We start from the raw sequence: 23,082 nt of genomic DNA on the forward strand, positions 1-23,082 counted from the left end.
TGTGCCTGGGGCTTGCTTGGCGTGGGCGGGCAGTCTGCCTCAGGCCATTATAGAGAGAAGTGACGCCCTTGCCTGTACATATTAGAATAAATCTCAAGCTGGCCTCGCTGTTTCCATCTCCCTCCTGGGTCTCACCCTATCAGTGACTGTCCCTTCTTTCACTGAGGATTGTATAACCAAACTTGGTCACCAGCCTTGAAGGTCATCCAACTTGCCTTGGCATCATAATTGCACTTCATCACCTCTCCTGAAAACTAAAGGGTTCCCCACTTGATGTACCTTAGCCAACCTTTTTTGAAGTTGCTTCGCAAAGCTAGAGGTGTCTGTAGGCAGCTCTTCCCTTGGTGGTCTTCCCAATAACAAGTCAACGGGTAAGTGTAACTCCTGGCCCAACATCGGTTTCGCCAGGGTGTAGCCGTTAGACTCATGAGATGCAGATTGATATGCCGTCAGCGATGCAGGTAATTTCTGGTCCTATTCTCTTTGTCCCATTCCGCAGTACTAGGCCAGTTCTTGTCCTAGGGTCCAGTTGAAAATCTCCGTCATCCCATCTGACTGTGGCCTTAGTGGGGTCATCCTGGTCTTCTTGATCCCCAACAACTTGCAGCACTCATAGAACACAGCACATTCAAAGTTTTTACCCAGGTCTGAATGGACTCTTGAGGCATCCCAAAACAAGAGAAAAATTGATCAACCAACACCTGAGCAACTGTCGCAGCCTCTTGATCAGGGATGGCATAGGCTTCTGGCCACTTTGTGCAACAGTCCATGGCGCCACATATATACAGGTTTCCTCTTTCAGTGAGTGGCAAAGGTCCAGCGATGTCCACCAGGATTCTTTCCATCGGTGCACCCACTTGGTACAGCTGAAGAGGGGCACAACCACGTTTCTTGGGTCCCTTCTTGGCACAACACACATCACAGGCCCTACACCACTCTTCAACATCCTGATGCATGCAATTCAGAAGAACCTCTGTCGCATCCAGGTTCGAGTTTTCTTCACTCTCAGGTGCCCACCAGTGATCTGGTTATGGGACTTATCCAATATCCCAGACCTTATTTTCTTCAGAGCCATCAGTTGCCAGTACTTGCTGCGGCCATCAGGTGTCTCCCACTGACACTCCAGAAGTCCGTTCTTCAAGCAAAGAGGGTCCCACTGACTCCAGTAGCTCCGGGATGCAGGGTTAAATCTAGAAACATTTTCCCAAGATGGTCGCATTGTACTCCGCTGCAGCCACTCTAGCACTAGTTGTAAATCTTCATCCTCGATCTGCATCTTCTTCAGGTCTTCTGCATCTAATGCTGGCCCTGTCACTGCAGTTTGGCTGCATTTCTTGCCACAGACTTCTTTTTCACTACACTGCTGGCACTCTGGGTCACAAGACCCATGACTCAGGCTGCCAGCATTGCCATGTACGCAAACAGGATGGTGCTGTACCTCATAACTGTGCTGGTCCAGCCTCCCAAGCCAGTGGCCAGTAGTCCTTCCAGATTCTTTATCATTTTCAGTCACTTGAGTGCTGCATGATCCATCCTGATGGTGAAGCAGGACCAATACAAGCAGGGATGGAAGAAATCAAGGCTCTTCATCACTGGCAAGTGTGCCTTACGGGTCACACAGTAGTTTCGCTGTGGTGGGCTGAGCTTCTTGGTGTAGTATGCCACCACATACTCCTTGTCAACCTTTTTATGTGACAGAACTCCACCAATACCATCGTCACTAGAATCACAGTTCAAGATAAGTGGCTGACTCTGATCAGGGTATGGCAATACTGGAGAGCTTGCCAAAGCATGCTTGAGTTCGTCGAAGGCTTTCTGAGTTTCTGCTGTCCACACAAACTTCTGCCTCTTCCCAAGCAGCTTGTGCAGAGGTTCAGCTATCATTGCAAAGTCCCTGATGAAACGCCGTTAGTATGTGCACACACCAAGAAAACTCCATATGTCCTTCACTCAAGTTGGAATTGGCCAGTTTTCCACAGCTGCCACCTTCACCGGGTCAGTACGGATCTCGCTCTTGCCTACAATGTGTCTCAGGTACTTTACTTCCTTCTGAAACAAGTAGCACTTCTTGGGGTTCAGCTTGAGGTATACTGCACAGGTCCTGTTCAGCAACTCTGACAGCCTTTCCAATTCCTGGTCGAACGTCCGTCCAAACACAATCACATCGTCCAGATAGATGAGAGCTATCTGCTGGAGCAGGCCTTTAAGTATGCGGTCCATGAGACACTGAAAAGTAGCTGGGGCATTGCAAAGGCAAATGCTATCACTTTAAACTGCCATAAACTCCACCTTAAAGAAAAGGCTGTCTTCTCTTTGTTCTTCTCTGCAACCGTGACCTGATGATATCCTGCCTTCATGTCTAGGGAAAAGAACCACTTAGCACGTGACAGAGCATCCAGGGAGTCTTCAACTCATGGCAAGGAGTATGCGTCCTTCACTGTCATATCATTCAGGGCTCGTTAATCTACAGAGCACCTTAGTGAGCCATCCTTCGTCATTACCAGAACCACTGGTGAAGCCGAAGGACTGTTGGACTTTCCCAGCAGAAGTATGAGGTAAGGAATAATGTGATGGAGTGCAGACAGCATGTAGATGACCAGTTCAAGCATGTAAAGCAGATGGCCATTTAAAGATAATTTGTGAGAGAATGGAGGCTGTGGAGAAATATTGCACTGCTGAGCCTAAGGTTAGTGTACAGGGAGCATTTGAAAAAAAAAAAGACATTATATGGTGGATCTTGATGAATCCCAACCATTTAAAGGTAGCATTACGAGGTTGAAAAATCAGAATGCAGAAGTTTTAAGTCCTGGACTGAATGATGATGCCCCAGTTTTTAGGCCCGAAACCAGTGAAGTGCATGGCTATATTGGGGGTCCAATTAAAATGAAACCTCAGGACTTTGATGGTAGAGTGTCTTGGGAAGCTTACCGTGCACAGTTTGAGTTACTTGCTGATCAGAATGGTTGGGATAATAGGCAGAGGGCTATTGTTTCATTTTTCGTTTCGTTTTTAAATGCTCCAACATGCTTGCATGTGTCGGCCTTGGTCACCTAATGGCGGCTCTCCACGCTGCACGATCCATTGCAGCCTCCCTGTTCAGTCCCTTAACCCTAAGGTCACACTTAATGACCTCGTCCCATGTCTTTCTCGGTCTACCCCTCATAACCCCACCCCCAATATTAACACTTCTCACCTTCCTCACCCAATTATCATCCCCCATCCTCTCCACATGTCCAAACCACCTCAATCTACCTCTCCTCATCACAACACCAATACACTCCAGTCCCATCCTACCTCTCAACTCTTCCATCGTAAACCCAGCCCCTCCAGGCCTTGGACGCAGGGACGCACTGCACATCCACCTAATCATTGTCATTTCTGTACGTCTGAGCTGGCGAATATCCTCCTCCTTCACTGCCCAGGTCTCACTGCCATACAGCATTACACTCCTAACACATGCTGCATACAAAGACCCCTTAGCACGTAGGTAGAGCCCTCTCAATGTCAGGAGAGGCAAGAGCTCCCTGAACTTCCTCCAACCACTTCTCACCCTAACCACAGAACTAGCTCCAGCCACACCTCCAGCACACAACATGTCTCCCAAATAACAAAACTCTTCCACACACTCAAGAGATTCACCAGCAAGTTCAATCCTTTCACGTCTGACAATCTCCACCTGCTCACCCCGACACGCCGTACACATAAAATCAGCATTATCTCGCAGTCTACCTCTGATACCAGTACATCTCTTATGCACCCATTTATCACACACACCGCACAAGATGGAATTACTTCCCACGCCCTTGTGGCAAACTGCACATGGCCACTCTCCCTCATCTTTGACAGTACCGCCACGAACCCTAGATATCATCACTTTTGTTTTATCTGCATTTACCCTTAAACCCTTTTGCCCCATACCATCTCTCCATTTCCTAAACCTTTCCTCCGCCTCCCTTTCGTTGTCTGCAATCAACACCAAATCATCAGCATACAACAACTCCCACGGGAGTCCGTTTCTAAAGTCACGTGAAAGGGCTTCAAGTACCATGATAAACAACATGGGACTCAAGACTGACCCCTGATGCACACCAACATTCACAGAAAACTCATCACTCAAATCTCCATTCACTCTCACCTGGGTGTGAGCACCCACATACATGGCCATAACCACCCTAACCAGTCACTCCTCCAAGCCAAGCTTTCTCATTGCCCACTTCACCACCTCTCTAGGGTTCAAAGTCCTTTTCCAAATCAACAAAAACAAAATAAAGATCCCTTCTCCTACCAATATATTTTTCCTGAAGCTGTTGAACAATGAATATGGCATCAGTGGTCCCCCTACCTGGCATAAACCCAACCTGCATCTCATCAATATTCACTCTTTCTCTAATCATATCTTCTAAAACTCTCTCCATTACCTTTATTATCTGATCTAAAAGCTTTATACCTCTATAATTTCCTCTTTCCAGGGCATCACCCTTCCCTTTATACACATTTACAATCACACTCTTCAGCCAATCATCTGGGACAACACACTCATAAATAATCCTATTTATCAGGTCAGTGACTAACTTCACCCCTATATCGCCTGAGGCCTTCAACATTTCGGCAGTCAACCCAGACACACCTGCTGCCTTCCCCACCCTCATCCTGCCTATTGCCTCACTCACAGTAGCAGTATCAATCAAAGGCCAAGGGTCAGACACTGGATCTGCTGGCTCCAAACCTTCCCTGTCCCAGTCAAACTCCTCATTCAACAACCGGTTATAATGCTCTCTCCATGCATCTTTAATATCCTCACTGTTCACCACTACCCTTCCTTCATCATTCTTCACACACTGCTCACCTATGATATCCCGATTATCCCTCTTCACCTGACCTGCCACCCTAAATATATTTTTCCTTTCCCCATGATTTAGGTTATCAAGTAATTGTCTCTGTGACTCAGACTTTGCCCTGTATACCTCTCTTCTAGCCCTACGCTTGGCAGCCAAATATTCCTCTTTGCTACCACCCTTCTTCCATTCCCGGAAAAGCCTTCTTTTCTCCTTAACTGCAGCTTCTACACCCTCATTCCACCACCAAGTTACTTTATGTCTTGGTGGTCCTCTTGTCCAACCGCATGTTACATCAGTAACTCTCAATAAATTGTTCTTGAGGGCTCTGCAGCTTGCTAGTAGCCTTAAGGGTGCTGCAATGGAAATTCTGGATGTCAGTAGAAAGGAAGAGTTATCAGTCCTTAGTAGAAGTGCTGGAGCACAGATATGGGACCATGTACAAGAATGAGGTTTACAAAGCAAGATACCGGAGCCTTGCACATGCTCGAGGAGAATCCCTACAGCAGCTTGCTCATGACCTGGAGCGTATGGCATACAAGGGATACCCTGGAGCAACACCTAACCTGTTGGCTATTCTTCTGAGGGACCAGTTCATCGATCCTCTTGATGGTGCCGAGTTGAAAGTGTGAGTGAAGCAGGCACAACCCAGAAGCATGCAAGAAGCACTTGCCTGACGGAACCCATACTGTCGATCAGGAAGAAGGCTGTGATAGGAAAGATGCTTTAAATTATTTTTGTTAAGACTTTACAATTATTTCTGTACTGTAAATGTTATACACAGTCTTGTTTTAATGTGTTTAGATATAATTATTCCTACTTCCTTTTATATATTTTACTTAGAAATCCAGTGGTTCATTATACACTGAACTTCGCTATGTTGTATTTTCCACCCTCTTAACACTATCTTGGAGCGAGCGGACCCCCCCCTCCCCCGGACCGTCCCCGGGTTATCCTCAGCTGCCCCCTCCCACACTCCCCTCGGCTGAAAGAATTATTGCGCATGCGTGGAAGGGCTGGTTCTGCGTTCCCTGCACCTCATACAGCACACTCAAATACCGCCGCAGGAGAAACAGTGCAGGCAGTAGAGAGAGAGAGAGGGAGAGAGAGAGGCACAGAGGCGAGACATACAAGGAGGGAGATAGAGAGAGACAGAAGAGGCAAAATGGTGACGGAGTTCCTACTGTTCGTGTTAATTTTCCATTTCCTGTACCTTGCTTTTAAGAAACCATCGAGGCTGCCCCCAGGTAAGCAGTGCCCATTCTAGGATTTTCATTTTTCCTTTTCTTCTGAGGGAGGGAGGGAAGGATTCTAAAATTTCCCCAGTTCTCTTTCACTGGGAAAACATAAAGGAACGGGTATGTGTGCTGCCCATTTCCCTGCTGGCTGAGCTGTTTTTCCTGCAGTTTTTTTACTTGCTCTGCTATTTTCGTTTTTTTTTTTTTTTTACTTGCTGTGCTGTTTGGGTTGTTTTTTCATTTGTTGAACTGTTTTGTTGTGTTTTTATTTGTTGAGCTGTTTTTTTTTTTTTTTTTTTACTTGCTGTTCTGTTCTGATTATGGTTTTTTATTTTCTGAGCTGTGTTGTGCTTCTTAATTTTATGAGCTGTTTTGGTTGTTTTTTGACTTCCTGAGGCGTTTTTTTTTTTTTTTTTTTTTTTTTCTTGCTGAGCTACTTATTGTGCTTTTTGATTTACTGAGCTGTTTTGGTTGCGTTTTTTGTCTTGCTGAGTTTCTTTTTTTATTGCAGAGCTGTTTTGGTTGCTTTTTTACTTGCTGTGTTATTTTGATAATTTTGCTTGTGTTGTTGACTTGCTGAGCTGCTTTGGTTGCTATTTTGGGTGTGTGTTTTTACTTTCTGAGCCGCTTTGTTTGCGTATTTTTAATTTGCTGAGCCGTTTTGGTGGTATGTGGTGAGAATTCGGGCACAGGACACATGCAAGATTATCGCTAAGACACATTTATCTTCCTACCATCACTTAATCTACAACTTTCCGTGTACTGAATGGTAATAACGGCAGTATCAGTATCGTATCCTTTAACAGAGTATTATTCATATTCATATTGAAGGCCTGACGCTCTTCACACCAGCACAGGAGTCAAATTTCTCAGAGATCCCTTCATCTCGAAGACTTTCATCTTGCCTTACATGGTCTGTGGTTTGTTTTGTATGTAGCCTTAACTTCAATGTTTTCCTACCTTTGTGATTCTGATTTCCCTACCCTTGTTTATATCCTCGACATATCTCCTTTGTGCCTCTGTATCGTCCTTCTACTTTCTTTCTCAGTTGTTTTCCTGATCATCATTCTGCGATCCTTTCTTCGTTGTTTCCCTGTCTTTACCATACTTCTCTGTTCCCTATCTTCACTTTGCTTTCTGGCTTTCACTGTACTTTCCAACTTTCTTTGTATTTCTCAGCCTTCACTGTAATACCCTACCATTTTATATATATATGAACACATTCGAACAGTTAGTCAGAGATAAATTTGCATATTATTCCACTACAAATACTAACACTTAAGGACTGCCAATCACTTTGATCTGTGGCCAGAGAACCATACCAACCCTCTCTCAGTTCAGGAATATTAGTCAGCAGAGAAAAGTGGCAAGTAAGAGAGGTGTAATAGTAGGGCAGCAGAGGAAAGTGACAAGTAAAGAAGGTGAAATATTAGGGTAACATCTGTATCAGTAGCCAGAGAAACATACCAAGCCTCTCTCAGCTTAGTAATATTAGCCAGCAGAGGAAAGTGACAAGTAGAAGAGGTGAAATATTAGGGCAGAGAAACATACCAAGCCTCTCTCACCTTCGGAATATAAGCCAGCAGAGGAAAGTGACAAGTAGAGGTGAAATATTAGGGCAGAGAAACATACCAAGCCTCTCTTAGCTTAGGAATATTAGCCAGCTCCGTTAATAGCCAAATGTTGTCAGATTGTAGGGTAAATCTTACTAATAGCCAAGGAGACTCATTCCTGCCTCATAACCTCTTTCAGTTTCATTAATGACCAAATGTTTGAGACTGGAGGGTTAATTTGACTAGTAACCAAGAAGGCTTATTCTTACCTCATAACTAAGACGCATCAAATTTTCCTTACGTGATAACCAAGGCATGTATTCTCATCGGGTAAGGAGTTCCCTAACACCTCTTCCTTAGTGTTTGTTTTTTTTTAAATAATTATGCCTGGTATCCTTTTGTACGTTGTTTATGCAGAGTATGGCGATATTAGATGGATTTATGTAACACAGGGGAGGACTGTAAAGTGTCACAAGCCAAATAAATCACTTAAGGAAAGATGTTAGGGAGTTTCTTTACAAGAATATGTGCCCAACCAACTACAGGCTCCTATGACCCACTTAGCTGAAGAAAAAATCTCTCTCTGTATCTATCTATCTGTCTACCTATAGCCAGATGCATGAATCACGTAAGGGGTGGACACAAACAAATCGCCTCCATGTCGCCCTGTCTCCTACCGCTTCGCTCTCCGAGGTTTTGTAACACTATTTTTTTTCAGATACAGATAAATTTATTTATTGTTTACAGGTACTGCTTCATGTAGTGTTATGTTATTTCTATACACATTTTTTAGTACCTTCATTCCAGGTGATAACACATTTTTCACTTGACAGCATTCAATTAACTTTGAATTCTTTAGAACAGCAGCAACCAAAATGCCCCTGAATGTTACGTGCACAGCCTGCACCGTCAGCTTCACTGGAGTTTTTTTCATCGACCGCTCTTTTGTTTGCAGGATGTGCAAACACTGGCGTGATCTTGAGGTAAAGCTGTCTGAAGCTACTAACAAAATTAATATTCTGACTTGCAGGATTGTTATGTTCGAGGAGTTTGTTGCGAGCAACATTGGAAGCAATGTGGAGGAGAGCAATACCCCTCTGTCAAGGACTGCTGTTGCCCAAGGCAACATTGACATTGTCCCTCCTCCTGCTGTAATGGGGTCTATAAAAGTCCATGTTGCTTAGAGGCAAAGTGGGGATCCTCTCTTTGGCTCAGTAGTAACGTTTGCGCCTATGAGCGCGAGGGCGAGAGATCGAATCTCGGTCAGACCAGTGTGATTAATTTGTTAAGTTTCAGTCCGGTCATTACATTGGTTGGCAGTGGTGTGGGATATGAGGCGAGGCTTAGAGGGCAATGATGTTGTTGCCGGTAGCGTCCTAGTCCTTACATCTCTGGGGTGAGCTGTCTGGTGTGGTCCACAGCGCCCCCATTGGTGGCTCCCGATGCTACGCTACTGTGTGTTCAAAACTGACCAAATTAATCACCAGAGGGAGAAAGGAGTGATATAATGGGGTAATATAAAAGCCTGTGTTGCTTGGAGGCAAAGCGGGGATCCTCTCACTGGCTCAGTGCTAACGTGCACGCCTACGATGCACGAGGGCCCAGGAACGAATATTAGCCAGACTGTTGATTAATTTGTTAAGTTTCAGTTCGGTTATTATGCTGCCACTGAAACTACCCAACCCCCATCGGAATAGGATAATTTCCAGGTAGTATGAAATGGTGCCAGAGTGACAAGGATGCGACGCATTTTACCAGTCACCAACTACAATAGGTTCTGGATATTGGCTGATGCTGACGAAGAAACTCATGAGGCTCGACTGGTGGGGGACTCAATCATCCGTATACAGCTTGTGGAGTTCTGTGGCAGAGCACCAACTAAAAGAAAGCGTTATTGCATTCCAGGTGCTGGACTTGATGTAACTAAGGCTGTGCACACTGTTTTGGAAGGTACAGCCAATGACAGTCTGGTTATCATACACGCAGGCAACAATGTACTGTAATGTGAACCTGGCCTGAAGAGCTCCTGAACAAGTTCAAGTCGATGCTGCAGCATGACAAGGAAAAAACTAATAATATTCATATTTCAGGTGTTCTCCCCAGGGTTGCTGCAAGCAGTGTCTTTTACAGCAATGTTCTTAGCTCAAATAATCGTATTAAGTCACTTTGCTTACAGGAGGGAATTGAGTTTGTAGACACCTGGAATCACTTCTATAAGCAGTGGGCTCTGTTTACATATGATGATCTACATTTAAATGCAGTTGGTTCTGCTCATCTTGGTCGTTTATTGGATGATGCAGTGTGTTTTTTGTGGCAAAAAATCACTCATCATATGAGGCCTATAGACGAGTTGATGTAGATGTCATGAATCATAAGCAGACAAATGGAGGCAAGGATATTAAGGCTCTTCTTGTGAAAGCACATAGTTTGTGAAATGTATTTTCTGACTTAGAGGCTTATGTTCTTGCTGAAAACTATGATGTAATAGGCGTAATAGAATCATGGCTCAACACAGAACAACGAGATTTTTTAGCAGAGTACAACCTTTAGTAATGAGAATAATAATAATAGAGTGGGGGGCGGTGTATTGTTATATATTAAAGTTAGACTTCATCCAGCCATAACTCATAAGCCCTTTATTGATAATGTTAATTGTATTTATCTTCAACTCTGAAATACATCCCGTGGCAAAACAGTATTTGGGTTGATTTATCAACTGCCTGCACAGTCCAGTAATATAGACAGTGAAATTTACAGCCAAACTGCTGAAATATGTAGCACCCATAATACTGTAATCTTTGGTGATTTTAATTTACTGGTTGCCAAATGGGGAGAGACCCTGTTGTCACACACAGGGTTGGACCTGAACTCTAACTTGACTTTCATTGCATCAGTTCATAGACTGCTCAAAACGAGGTGTTGACATATTAGACCTGATTTTGGCCACATTGGAAATCTTGGTAAATAATGTCATCGTAGGGGAGAGTTTTTTTATGTGAAGAAAAAAGAACCAAAGGTTGCGAGCCCTCAATTATTGTTCCTTCCAAGAGAAAAACAAAATACAAGAGAGAGCCACATTCAAGATCTTATCATTTCGAGATGCCTGGACACTCTGTGTCTGAAAGACTGGAGATCACAGGAAGCAGGAAACACAGCCAGAGGGAGACAGTTTCAGAGTTGACCTGTTGCATAAATGAAGGACTGGGAGTAACAGTTAACTCTTGCTTTAGAGAGTTAGACGGAAAAGAGATGAGAGTTTACTGCTAGACGGGTGCTACGCGCCTGCCGTAGAGGTGGACGAATTCATGTAGACAGTTCAGAGGAGCAGTGACCATTGAAGTAGCGATAGAAAAGAGACAAAGATGCAACAGTGTGATGAAGAGACAGAGGTTGAAAAGTCAGTAAGAGAAGGAAAGTTAATGAGACGAAAAGCCTTTGATCCACCCTATTGAGAAGAGCTGTATGTGGAAAGCCTCCACACACATGAGAGTTGTACTCCACACAGGGGCGGAAAAAAAACCCTGTATAGAGTCAATAATTGTGCAGGGGTAAAGAAGGAACGGAGTCAGCTTAGCACACCTAATCTCTTGGAAGGAGATTTTACAAGAGATATAATATGATATTTCCAAGATAAGTCCTGAGTAAATGAAACCCCAACCATGTTCAAGGATGATGCAGGATTCAGCTGAATATTATTAAACATTAGTGGGTATACCTGTGGAAGATTTTGTAGGGTTGATAGATGTAAAAACTGAGTCTTTGATGCATTAAAAACAACCAGATTATTTTCACCCCAGTCAGAGATACAAGGCTAGTCAGACATTAGGTGTGCCATAGCCTCATTCCATGTTTGTTGAAGCAACTGCTGAGATGGACGTTGCGGGAACCGAATGGAAAGATGAAGGGTGGAGTTGTGACTCTCGATTCTTGTAGTAGGAGTTAAAGATGAATGCAGGGAGTTGATCTTGATTTATTATATTCAGAGAAAATCTAAGTTGAGCAGTGTATGTATTACAGAGACTTAATATACTAAGTAAGTCTAGTTGGACCCCTCTTCTTGTTCACTCTCTCCACTACCTGTTGGTTCTATAGCTAGCCTCCTTCTGAGCTCTGCTTCCTAAATTCTGGTGTAGCAGGGGTCGTGTCACGTGTGTTACACTGTTGGTGGAATGTTCTAGAAACCTGTGTGTGAGTATGTGTGTGTATGGTCACTAGACATTGTTCGTATGCTTATCTCGCTGACACACTACCTATATCATCCCCTGACTTGCTGCTTCCAGTGTATTGTCAACATTTCCTCACTTACACTTGCAAGCTCATTTCCCATTCCCAGGCTTGCCTGGTGCTCTGTCTATTTATCTATCTATCTATCTATCATGTTTTCCATAATTAATTGTATTGATAATATGGAGTCCCAACATTGCTCGGTCACGCGCTGGAGGTCCTCCGACAGTAATTATCATTGACATATGCTAATCTATTAGTACATAATATTGATTATAATATTGTATACATATAATATTCATAGTAAATTGCAATGATCTAGTAATATTACATTTTTAAAAAGTTGAATACATATTTGAATAAATGCACTTCTGGGTGCACATTAATCTTGTGTTCTCTGCTCTCATGCATCTTAAGCCCAGTAACATATGAGCTTTAATTGCTAAGTTTTCAACAATATAGAAAAATGCAGAGAATGGTCGTGTAGTCTCTGTGAAACTGATATTTAACCTTATCATACCTTTTACTGTAATTTTTTTTCCATCTACCATATATAAATCTAAATCAGCTTCTTCCAGAAAAGTTACTTTCTTCTTATTTTTAAAAATTCTATTTATTTCTTCTTGTTGTATTAAGTTCACTGGAGAGCCTGTGTCTAAAAATAAGGAAACGTTTTGATCCTCACATACAGTTGGTATCAAGATACACTCATTTCCCAACATGCCTCCTGTGTGAATTTTAGACTTGTTTTTCTTTACGTTTGTTCGTTTTTTGTCATGACTTGGTCTTCCCCCGATTTGAACATAGACACAATTTTTTCTATTGTTTTGCAGTCACTGGTCCAGTGCCCTTGGTATCTATGATGCCTACAGTAAGGACCAAATCCTTGTGTCTTTTGTTTGTCCTCTTTTGTTTTGATAAAGCATTCATTCCTTGTGTGTCCTGGTTTTGCACAATAATGACATAGAATGGACCTATCTCTTGACTGTGACATACGAGGTGACTTCCCATATGTAGTGCTGTTTGTGGCGCGAGATCTGCTCGGGCTGCGCGAAAACTTATGAAACTGCCTGTAGCCTGGTTTTTGTGATCGAACCCTCGACACGTTTAGTTGTTTGCTCTGCCTGCTTTCGGGTCGCGATCGATTTTGTTCTCTGTTTGGGGTCGGTGTAGATGTTTTCACAGCTGATACTGTCTCAGGTTCTCTCATTCTACTACAATGTGCGGGTGTGTCGATCATCCCTGCTTTACTGCACTGCATCTCTACCTCGATCATTAAGTCTAGTAAGCACATGCGTGGGGTGTACGCGATCGTCTTGGCGATCTTAAGGGTCCTATCAGGTAATTTACACAAGGCAGCTACATAACCAATGATTTATCGGGATTCTGGGCTGTAGCTTTCAGCCTCAACCATCAGTAGATAGACAGGACATGAAGTTAACAGTATTCAGTATACTGCTTTTAAAATATTAGCTGTATAATTAGCAGAAAAATCAAATAAATAAAAAAATCAAATAAATTGAATGAATAAAAATCATTGATGTTTTATTTTTTATTTTATTTCAAAAAATAAGAAAAAACACCAACCTTGAACCAAAATGATACCTAGCTTGAGAAACAAACCATACTAGGAGCATTTAGAAGCCCTGAATCTCTTCACCCTAACTAGAGCAGATTACGAGGAGATTTAATTCAAGTATTTAAAATATTCAAAGGGCACGATAACATGGCTGTTGATAAATACTTCACAGCTGATCACTCGATTTATACTAGAGGCAATGGGCACAAAATTATTGGCAAACGATTCCAGTCGCATGAAGCCAAGCATTTCTTCTTTAACACAGTTGTAAATATATGGAACAAATTGCCCTCCAATGTAGTAAGCCATAATACAGTACTAACCTTTAAAGGTCGCTTGGATCAGTGTCTGTCGTCTAACCCCCAGTTTAATATGTTTGCTCCAGAATAAACGACTTGTGTATATACTCTTATGAACTTTTTTTTTTTTCCTCTCAGTGCCCAGATCAATTTATTAAATGCAAATATAGTAGAAGCACATACTTGGTTATGCACAGATAGCCCTGAGTTGACAGTCACTACTCTTCCTTTCGACCTGTGATGGGCTGTGGATCACTGAGGGTCCCTGTTAGTGAACTGGGGGAGGCGGTGGCTGAATCGGTGCAGAGGCGGCCTGGAGTCCTGATGGACCCAGGTTGGAATCCTGGCTGGGGCAGGGAACATTTTAAGGACTTGAATTTCATAAAAAACAGACTTTCCTGATATACCAGATGACCCGCCAACATGTCGTAAAAATACCCCCGCTAATACCAATACACCAGTCCTGTATGAGACAGCCCTAGCCTGTATTCAGTATGGACGATGGGTGTTAGCGCCAAAGTGGTGACATGAGGAGGTGTAGGACTACTGGGCCTTGGGATAAGCTAGTGCCCCCGGGATATAGTACCTGAAAGCCCCTGCCCAGAGTCGGACACAGAAAGAAAAAGAAAAAAAAAACGTGGGCACTATTGGGATTTTTTTTTTTTATGTACCAGGGGTCAAGAGAAAACTTGTATACTTCTCTCACATGGAAAAGTTCCATGTCTCAGTGGAGTAAAGGGAGCTGTGGCCTGATTGACTGCTGCCTACCTTAAAAGCACCAGGCAAGGCTGCCACACCACCACTGAACTGTGGACTGTGCAATTTCCATGCCTTGTCTACAGACACTCCGTTAACTGAACGTACCCATACATGTCGTGCCTTAGTTATTCATTATTTGATTATTCATTTTACTTTACTGCTTTCACTTTCAGGTTATTCAAAGTGGTAGCTTAAAGATAAAGTACTATAGAATGTAACTTTTCCTTTCAGTCTTTCCTATGAAATTTCCTGTCAGTTTTTCCTGTTTTTCCTCACTTTTTCCTGCCAGTTTTAACAGGAGTGTTTGGAGGCGGGGGGAGCCTTCTTGCTTTACTGTCCTTATCCTTCAGCATGTAGAATTAGATCTCGCAGTTATAGTCTACTCTGTAACAAGTAGCCTCGAAAGGACGATAAGGTCTGTTGCTGTTTGCTTTCCTTTGTACTCCTTTGTACTAACTCATCCACCATCTCATAGAGCTCCTTATTCCATTCCTGCATCTCATCCTCGATCTCCCCCTCCCTCTTCCCCACTCCACCTCATCATCGGTCTCCCTTTCCCTTTCCCCTCCTCCATCTCACTCACATACACACTCCTCGTCAGTCTCTCGCTCTCCATCCTCCCCACATGGCCAAACCACCTCATTGTATTCTGTTAACGCTTTCTATCACATCCACATCCACACCACAACGCTCCTTCACTTCTAATAATTTAACTAGAATAAAAATTTAGCAATTCTGACCGTCAAGTAAGTACAGGAAGGATGGCGTCACTGCAGGGTGTGAGAGCTGGCTTCTTCAAGGGCATATTGATCCTCTAGAAAAACAAAAACATGATGGAGGGATTGTGGACGAATTGCATCACTGGCGGGCCTCAGGGAACAGGACTTGAATACTCTTTAAACTCTTACCTGGCTTAAAATTACCATCTCCTCATCTTCATCTCGTAGACTGACGCTAGATTAAGATGCTAGTCACGAAGAAGTGCTGTGGAAAGCGTGTAGAGCGGTATTATTGTCTCCGCCACAGAGTTACGTGAAGGAAGCTGCAAAAGGACGAAAATCTGGGCCAAATTAGAGTGAAAAAGGGATTGAGTATATCTAGAGTATGGTGTTAGCTCTATATAGATAAATTAAATGCAGAGAGAGAGAGAGAGAGAGTAGAATGTGTGTAGTGGCTTTTATTTGCAAATCCTTTTAGCATGTGTATGCATGTACAGTATGTGGGTCACGTACGTGTGTTCAAGAATGTGATCATAAATTCGAGGTAGTATTTCTTCCGGGTGGTGGGACGCTTTGTCAGGTGACGTGGATCATGACTGGAATTTCAATGCGGTGTTCGGACGCCTGTTTATCCCTGTCTGACCTTGGCCCGCACGGTCACTGGGTGCGGAGATACCTTAACACCTCTTCCTTAGCGATTTATTATTTTTTGTTACTGGCCAACATTCTTTTGTAGGTCATTTATGCAGAATATGGCGATATTGGAAGGACTTTTATAACACGGAAGAGGACAGCAAGCTATAATGAGCAGATTAAATCGCTTAAGAAAAAGTGTTAGGGAGGTTTCTTAACGGACGAAAATATGTAATCTTGACATCCACGCAGACATTACCGATATTTTTATTGTTTGTTGTTGTTTGTTGTTGTGGTTGTTGTTTTGTTTGTTGTTGTTTTGTTTGTTGTTGTTTTGTTTGTTGTTGTTGTTGTTGTTTTTTCTTGTTTGCTGTTTGTTGTTGTTTGTTGTGGTTGTTTGTTGTTGTTGTTACTGTTGTTTTTAGTTTGTTGTTGTTTGTTGGTTTTTCTTGTTTGTTGTTTGTTTTGTTATTGATGTTTGTTGTTTGTTTTGTTATTGATGTTTGTTGTTTGTTGTTGTTTGTTTGTCGTGTTTAGTTTGTTGTTTGTTTGTCGTTGTTAATTTGTTGTTAGTTTGTTGTTTGTTTGTTGTTGTTAATTTGTTGTTGTTTGTTTCTTGTTTGTTGTTGTTTGTTTGTTGTTTGTTGTTTTTTGTTGTTTGTTGTTTTTGCTTGTTGTTTGTTGTTGTTGTTTTATGCAAGGATGAAGGAACCAAAGGCCGCGAGCCAGCAATTATTGTTCCTTCCAAGAGAAAAACAATACACAAGAGAGAGCCAAATTCAAGATTCGATCATTTCGAGATGCCTGGACACACTGCGTCTGAAAGAATGGAGATCATAAGAAGCAGGAAACACAGACAGAGGGAGACAGTTCCAGAGCTGACCTGTTGCATAAATGAAGGACTGGGAGTAACGGTTAACTCTTTCATTAGAGAGTTGGACAGAAGAGGGATGAGAGTTTGCTGCTAGACGGGTGCTACGCGCCCGCCGTAGAGGTGGAGGAATGCATACAGACAATTCAGAAGAGCAGTGACCATTGAAGTAGCGATAGAAAAGAGAGAAAGATGCAACAGTGCGACGAAGAGACAGAGGTATAAGGGAGCCAGTAAGGAGAGGAGAATAAATAAGACAAAAAGCCTTTGACTCCACCCTATTGAGAAGAGCTGTATGTGGAGAGCCTTCCCATACATGAGAGTTGTACTCCACACAGGGGTGGATAACACCCCTGTATAGAGTCAAAAATTGTGCAGGGGTAAAGAAGGAATGGAGTCGGCTTAGCACGTCTAATCTCTTGGAAACAGATTTTACAAGAGATGTAATGTGATGTTTCCAAGATAATTCCCGAGTAAATGAAACCCCAAGCATGTTTAAGGATGATGCAGAATTCAGCTGAATATTATTAAACATTAGTGGATATACCTGTGGAATATTTTGTTGGGTTGATAGGTGTAAAAACTGAGTCTTTGATGCATTACAAACAACAAGATTATATTTACCACAGTCAGAGATACGAGCCAAGTCAGAAATTAGGTGTGCCTTAGCCTCATCCCTTGTTTGTTGAAATAACTGCTGAGGTGGATTCCAGGAACCGAATGGAAAGATGAAAGGTGGAGTCATCAGCGTATGAGTGGATAGGGTTAGATGTACAGCTTAGAAGGTCATTGATGAATAAAAGGAAGAGAGTTGGTGATAGGACAGAGCCCTGAGGAACACCACTGTTGATAGATCTGGGAGAAGAACAATGGCCGTCTACAGCAGCGGCTATAGAACGACCAGAAAGGAAGCTAGAGATGAAGGCACAGATAGAAGGATAGAAAACCGGAAGAGGCAGTTTGGACATTAAAGATTTATCCCAGACTCGATCGAAAGCCTTTGAGATGTCAAGTGCAATGGCGAAGCTTTTGCCAAAATCCCGATAGGAGGATGACCAGGAGTCTGAAAGGTAGGTGAGAAGATCGCCAGTGGAGCATCCCTGACTGAACCCATACTGATGATAAAAAAAAAAAAGGTTGTGATAGGAAAGATCTTTTAAAATTTTTCTATTAAGAATTGATTCGAAAACTTTTGAGATACAGGATGTTAAAGCAATTGGACGATAGTTAAAGGGTTGGGAATGGTCACCCTTCTTAGGGACTGGCTGAATGAGAGCAAACTTCAGCAAGAAGGAAAGGTACAAGTTGACAGACAAAGGTGAAAGAGTTTGCCTAGGCAGGGTGTAAGCACAGAAGCACAGTTCTTGAGAACAACAGGAAGGACTCCATCAGGCCCATATGCCTAATTAGTCTTGAGGCCTGTGATGGCAGAAAATACATCAGCTGAAGAAACTTTAATGTCAGCCATGAGGAAGTCAGAGGGGGGAAGTGATGGAGGAACAGCACTGGAATAGTCTAAGCTGGAATTCGAGGAGGAAGTCTGGACTAAGAGATCTGTTATTTCAGTAGAAGAAATAGCTACAAAGCCATCAGTGTAGAAAAGGGGAGGGAAGGATGATGAGGTAAAGTTGTTAGAAAGATTTTTGGCAAGGTACCAGAAGGAGCGGGAAGAATTCGAGCTGGAGAGTTGAGAGCATTTAGTACGGATGAAATTATTTTTAGCAGAGCGAAGAACAGACTTAGCATGATTCCGGGCAGAAACGTATAAAAGATGCGATTCAAGGGTGGGTTGGCTATGGTACCCTTTATAGACCCCCACCTTGTTGCAGACAGCATTAGAACAAGCGTGATTAAACCAAGGCTTTTTTGCATTAGGCAAAGGATATGAGAAAGGAATGTATGCTTCCATCCCCGAGAGAATAACCTCCGTAATGCGCAAGGCACACTCGGATTGCTCCCGGCCATGGAAGCAATAATCATTCCAGGGAAAATCAAAGAAGTACTACATGAGGGTCTCCGACTCCTCAGCTCCAAAGTGCCACAGACGACGTTTCTTTGGAGGGTCCACAGGCCATACTGGAGTGATAGGACAAGGTAAGGTGATAAGGTTGTGTTTGGAGGAGCCCAACGGAGAGAAAAGTTTAACAGTGTAAGCAGAAGGAGTGGTTGTAAGGAAGAAGTCAAGTATGTTGGAGCTCTCTCCAAGGTGGTCAGGGATACGGGTAGGGTGCTGTACAAGCTGCTCTAGGTCATTAAGGATAGAAAAGGTGTAGGCTTGTTCACCAGGTGGATCAGTGAAAGGAGAGGAGAGCCAAAGGTGGTGGTGAACATTGAAATCTCCAAGAATGGAGATTTCAGAGAAAGGAGAAATGGATAGGATGTGTTCCATCGTAGAAGTAATAGAGTAAAAGAATTTTTGATAGTAAGTAGAATTAGGAGATAAGTAAACAGCGCAGGTATATTTAGTCAGAGAATAAATGTTTGATGTTGTTTGTTTGTTTGTTTGTTTTTTGTTATTGTTGTTTGTTGATTGTTGTTTGCTGTTATATATTGTTTTTGTTGTTGTTTGTTTGTTGTTGTTGTTGGTTGTTGTTGTTGATGTTTGTTGTTGTTTCTTGAGTGTTGTTGATGTTTGTTGTCATTTGTTGTTGAGTGTTGTTGATGTTTGTTGTCATTTGTTGTTGTTTGTTGTTTTTTGTTGCTGTTGCTGTTTGTTGTTGTTGCTGTTGTTTGTTATTGTTGCTGTTGATTGGTGTTGTTTGTTGTTATTGGTTGTTTGTTGTTTGTTGATGTTTGTTGTTGTTGTTTGTTTGTTGTTTGTTGATGTTTGTTGTGGTTTGTTGTTGTTATTGTTGTTTGTTGTTGATGTTCTTGTGGTTTGTTGTTGCTATTTGTTGTTTGTTTTTGTTTTTTGTTGCTTGTTGTTTGTTTTTTGGTTCCTTTTTGTTGTTGTTTATTGTTGTTTGTTGTTGTTTGTTGTTGCTTTGCTGTTTTTTTTGTTGTTGTTGTTTGTTGTTTATTGTTGTCGTTTGTTTATTGTTGTTTTTGTTGTTTGTCGTTGTTATTGTTTGTTGTTCTTTGATGTTTTTTATTGTTTGTTGTTATTGTTGTTTTTTGTTTTGTTGTATTTTGTTGTTTGTTGTTTGTTGTGTTTTTTGTTTGTTGTTTGTTATTGTTGTTTGTTGTTTGTTATTGTTGTTGTTGTTTGTTATTGTTGTTTGTTGTTTTTGTTTGTTGTTTGTTGTTTGGTGTTGTTAGTTGTTTGTGTTGTTGTTTGTTGTTTGTTGTCATTGTTGTTGTTTGTTATTGTCGTTGTTTGTTTTTTATTTTTATTGTTGTTTGTTCTTTGTTGTTTGTTGTTTTTTGTTTTTGTTTTTTTGTTGTTGTTTGTTGTTTTTCTTTTTGTTTGTTGTTTGTGGTTGTTTGATGTTTTTGTTTTTGTTTGTTGTTGTTGATGTTGTTTGTTGCTTGTTGTTTGTTGTTTGTATTCGTTTGTTGTCGTTTGCTTTAGCGGGTTAATCATTAGGGAATATTAAGTATTACAGATCCACTTTGTGTTGAGGGTGGATGAAAAGATGGATTTAGCGAGTATATTCTTAACATTTCTATACAGCTTGATGCGTACAGGACAGCAACGTGTAATGAACCAAATAAATCGCCTAGGAAGTGTGTTAGGGAGCTAGGAGGGCGCAGAGACAGCCTACCAAGGTGGTATGATTGTGAACAGGGCCTGGGGACCAGCTGAGTTGGTAAGATATGTGAATGGTAGTCAAATCTGTAAATGTTATTCTCTCTCTCTCTCTCTCTCTCTCTCTCTCTCTCTCTCTCTCTCTCTCTCTAGCCAGACGCCATAATCACGAATGTTAGTCAAATCTGTAAATATGTGTAAAATGTGTAAATGATGCCACCACACAGAGCTGCCACATCCTCTCATGAAATAACGAATGAACAGCTAATACACTCCATTCATTCATCATTCATTGCCAGACGCCATGTATCCCAAACGGGGTGGCCAACGGCTTAGAGTTAATTGTTTTACAGGGAGGGGCACTAATCCTCCACCACCCCCACTTGACACTTAGGGAGAACGTTATGCCAACAGCATCTGGTGTTCCCAGGCGGTCACCCATCCAAATACTAACCAGACCCAACGTTGCTAATACACTCATTTACATATAATGATTAAGAATAAATATTTACTTGAACGGTATTACGAAGAACAACCAGTATATGGTGTTGTTGTTGTTGTTACCTCTGCCGATAAAAGCTGGTGTAGATTATGTATTCACTCCTGATTTTCTGTCTGTGCGCAAGATATCTAAAAAAGTTATTTATGGATTTGAAAGAAGTTTTGTGGACATGTGGGTCGTGGGCCAAGGAAGAGTTGGCTGCATTTTGGTCGTGATCTGAGTAGTCTGGTATAAGCGTTGGCGGAGGTATGCGCTCTCTGAATGCCGTAACCATGTTTATTTTTGTATTTTCTAATGTCCAGCAGATATATATAAATACCCGTAGTTTCTTTATCATAACTTGGTGATTTTTCGTCCTTTTGCGGATTATTTCACGTAGCTCGTTGACACAGCAGGCCAATATTACGGCTATGCATCCTTTCCACGGCACTTCTTCGTGACTAGCATCATACTCTTGTGCTAATCTATCGCTACAACTCAGCATTCTAGATGGAGAGGTGGCGGTTTTAGGCATAGTGTAACGTAGAGTAGCAAAAAAAAAATAAAGTGAGGTCATGAAGTGTGGCCTCAGGGATACAAGACTGAATAGAAAGGCTACTAGAGATCGAGCAGCGTGGAGAGCGGCCATTAGGTGATTAAGGCTGACTCAAGCAAGTAAATAAAAGCCTTTATAAATTGAGAATGATGATGATGATGATGATGATGATGATGATGGTGATGATGATGATGGTGATGATGATGGTGATGATGTGAAGTTGATGATGATGGTGATGGTGATGATGATGATGATGGTGAAGGTGATGATGATGATGATGATGATGATGGTGATGACGATAATGGTGATGATGATGATGGTGATGACGATAATGGTGATGATGATGATGGTGATGATGGTGATGATGATGATGGTGAAGGTGATGATGATGATGATGGTGATGATCATGATGACAATACCAACTATTATATGTCTTTGTCACATTTTTCGGATGAACATAGGGCTAGAACAGCAACGACAATCACAACAACAACTACTACTACTACTACTACTACTACTACTACCACCACTATTTGGCTACTACTATTGCTACAACCATCACCACAACCACTACAACTACTATTACTACTGAAATACCACCCACGACGAGACACCACCAGGACTTCGCGACCCCCACCCCAGGGGGAGACCACGGAGGGGCTTCAAGGGTGCATGCGCTACTCAGGTGGTATGGGCCTATGTCCCCTACTTCCTTGTGCCCTTATTCCCCGGAATGGACCCAACCAGAAGTAGTCAATGTTAGGGCATTACCCTCCAGCCAGACTAGCCCTTGCTAGGTTCTGGATGGGGCTGAATTCTCAGTACCAGACAGTGCCTGAGTGACGGCCTGTAGCCACTTATTAGCTGCATCCTCCCCTACTGCAAGGACCAGTGATGGCCACTAGCCACACTAGTGGAGAGTTAGCCACTAACCACTCTCCTCCTGTAGCTGCCCCAGGGAGCTGGACCTCGATGATGGCCAGTAGCCGCACCAGCAGGCAGGTGGCGGCCACTATTCATACTGTTTCTGCTGTCTCCTCTCCTTCAAGGATCTCGGTAATGGCCATTAGCCACACCAGTGAGTAGGTGACGGCCACTAGCCACATTCAGCGAACAGTCCACCTGGAGAACAAGGGCCCGGCGACGGCCACTAGCCTCGCCGGGAAATGGGCGACAGTCATTAGCCGCGCCTCCCCTCAAAGGACCTTGGTGATTGCCACTAGCTGCACCTGTCCACCCACGCCATTAGCTGCACCTCGCCCTCAGTCCTGCTAAGAAGAAGGGCCCGGTGATGGCCATTAGCCACTCTGACAGGAGAGGGAAGGCCACCAGCTGCCCTACCCCTGTTGCCCTTGGGACCTCAGTGACAGCCAATAGCTGTGTCAGGGAGCACCAGGCACCATCTGTCTCTTGCCCCCTGTGACTTCCCCTTCAGAAGACATCCCTTGCTCAGCCCACCCTTCCTGTGGCCGAGTGGGACACCCCTCCTGTTCTCCACACAAAGGCAACCCCCAGGAGGAACTACCCTGTCTGAAGGAGGTCTGGCAAGGCCCCATCATGACCCTGGGAGTGAGAGCAGCCTAGCCAGCACCCAGGCGAGACCACCTGCTGTCGGACTTCCAGAGGAGAGGATGTCACAGCGCACAC

This window comes from Coenobita brevimanus, chromosome 18 (assembly GCF_032717465.1).
Source record: "Coenobita brevimanus isolate Jiangsu-jjx chromosome 18, ASM3271746v2, whole genome shotgun sequence".
Classification (NCBI taxonomy): domain Eukaryota; kingdom Metazoa; phylum Arthropoda; class Malacostraca; order Decapoda; family Coenobitidae; genus Coenobita; species Coenobita brevimanus.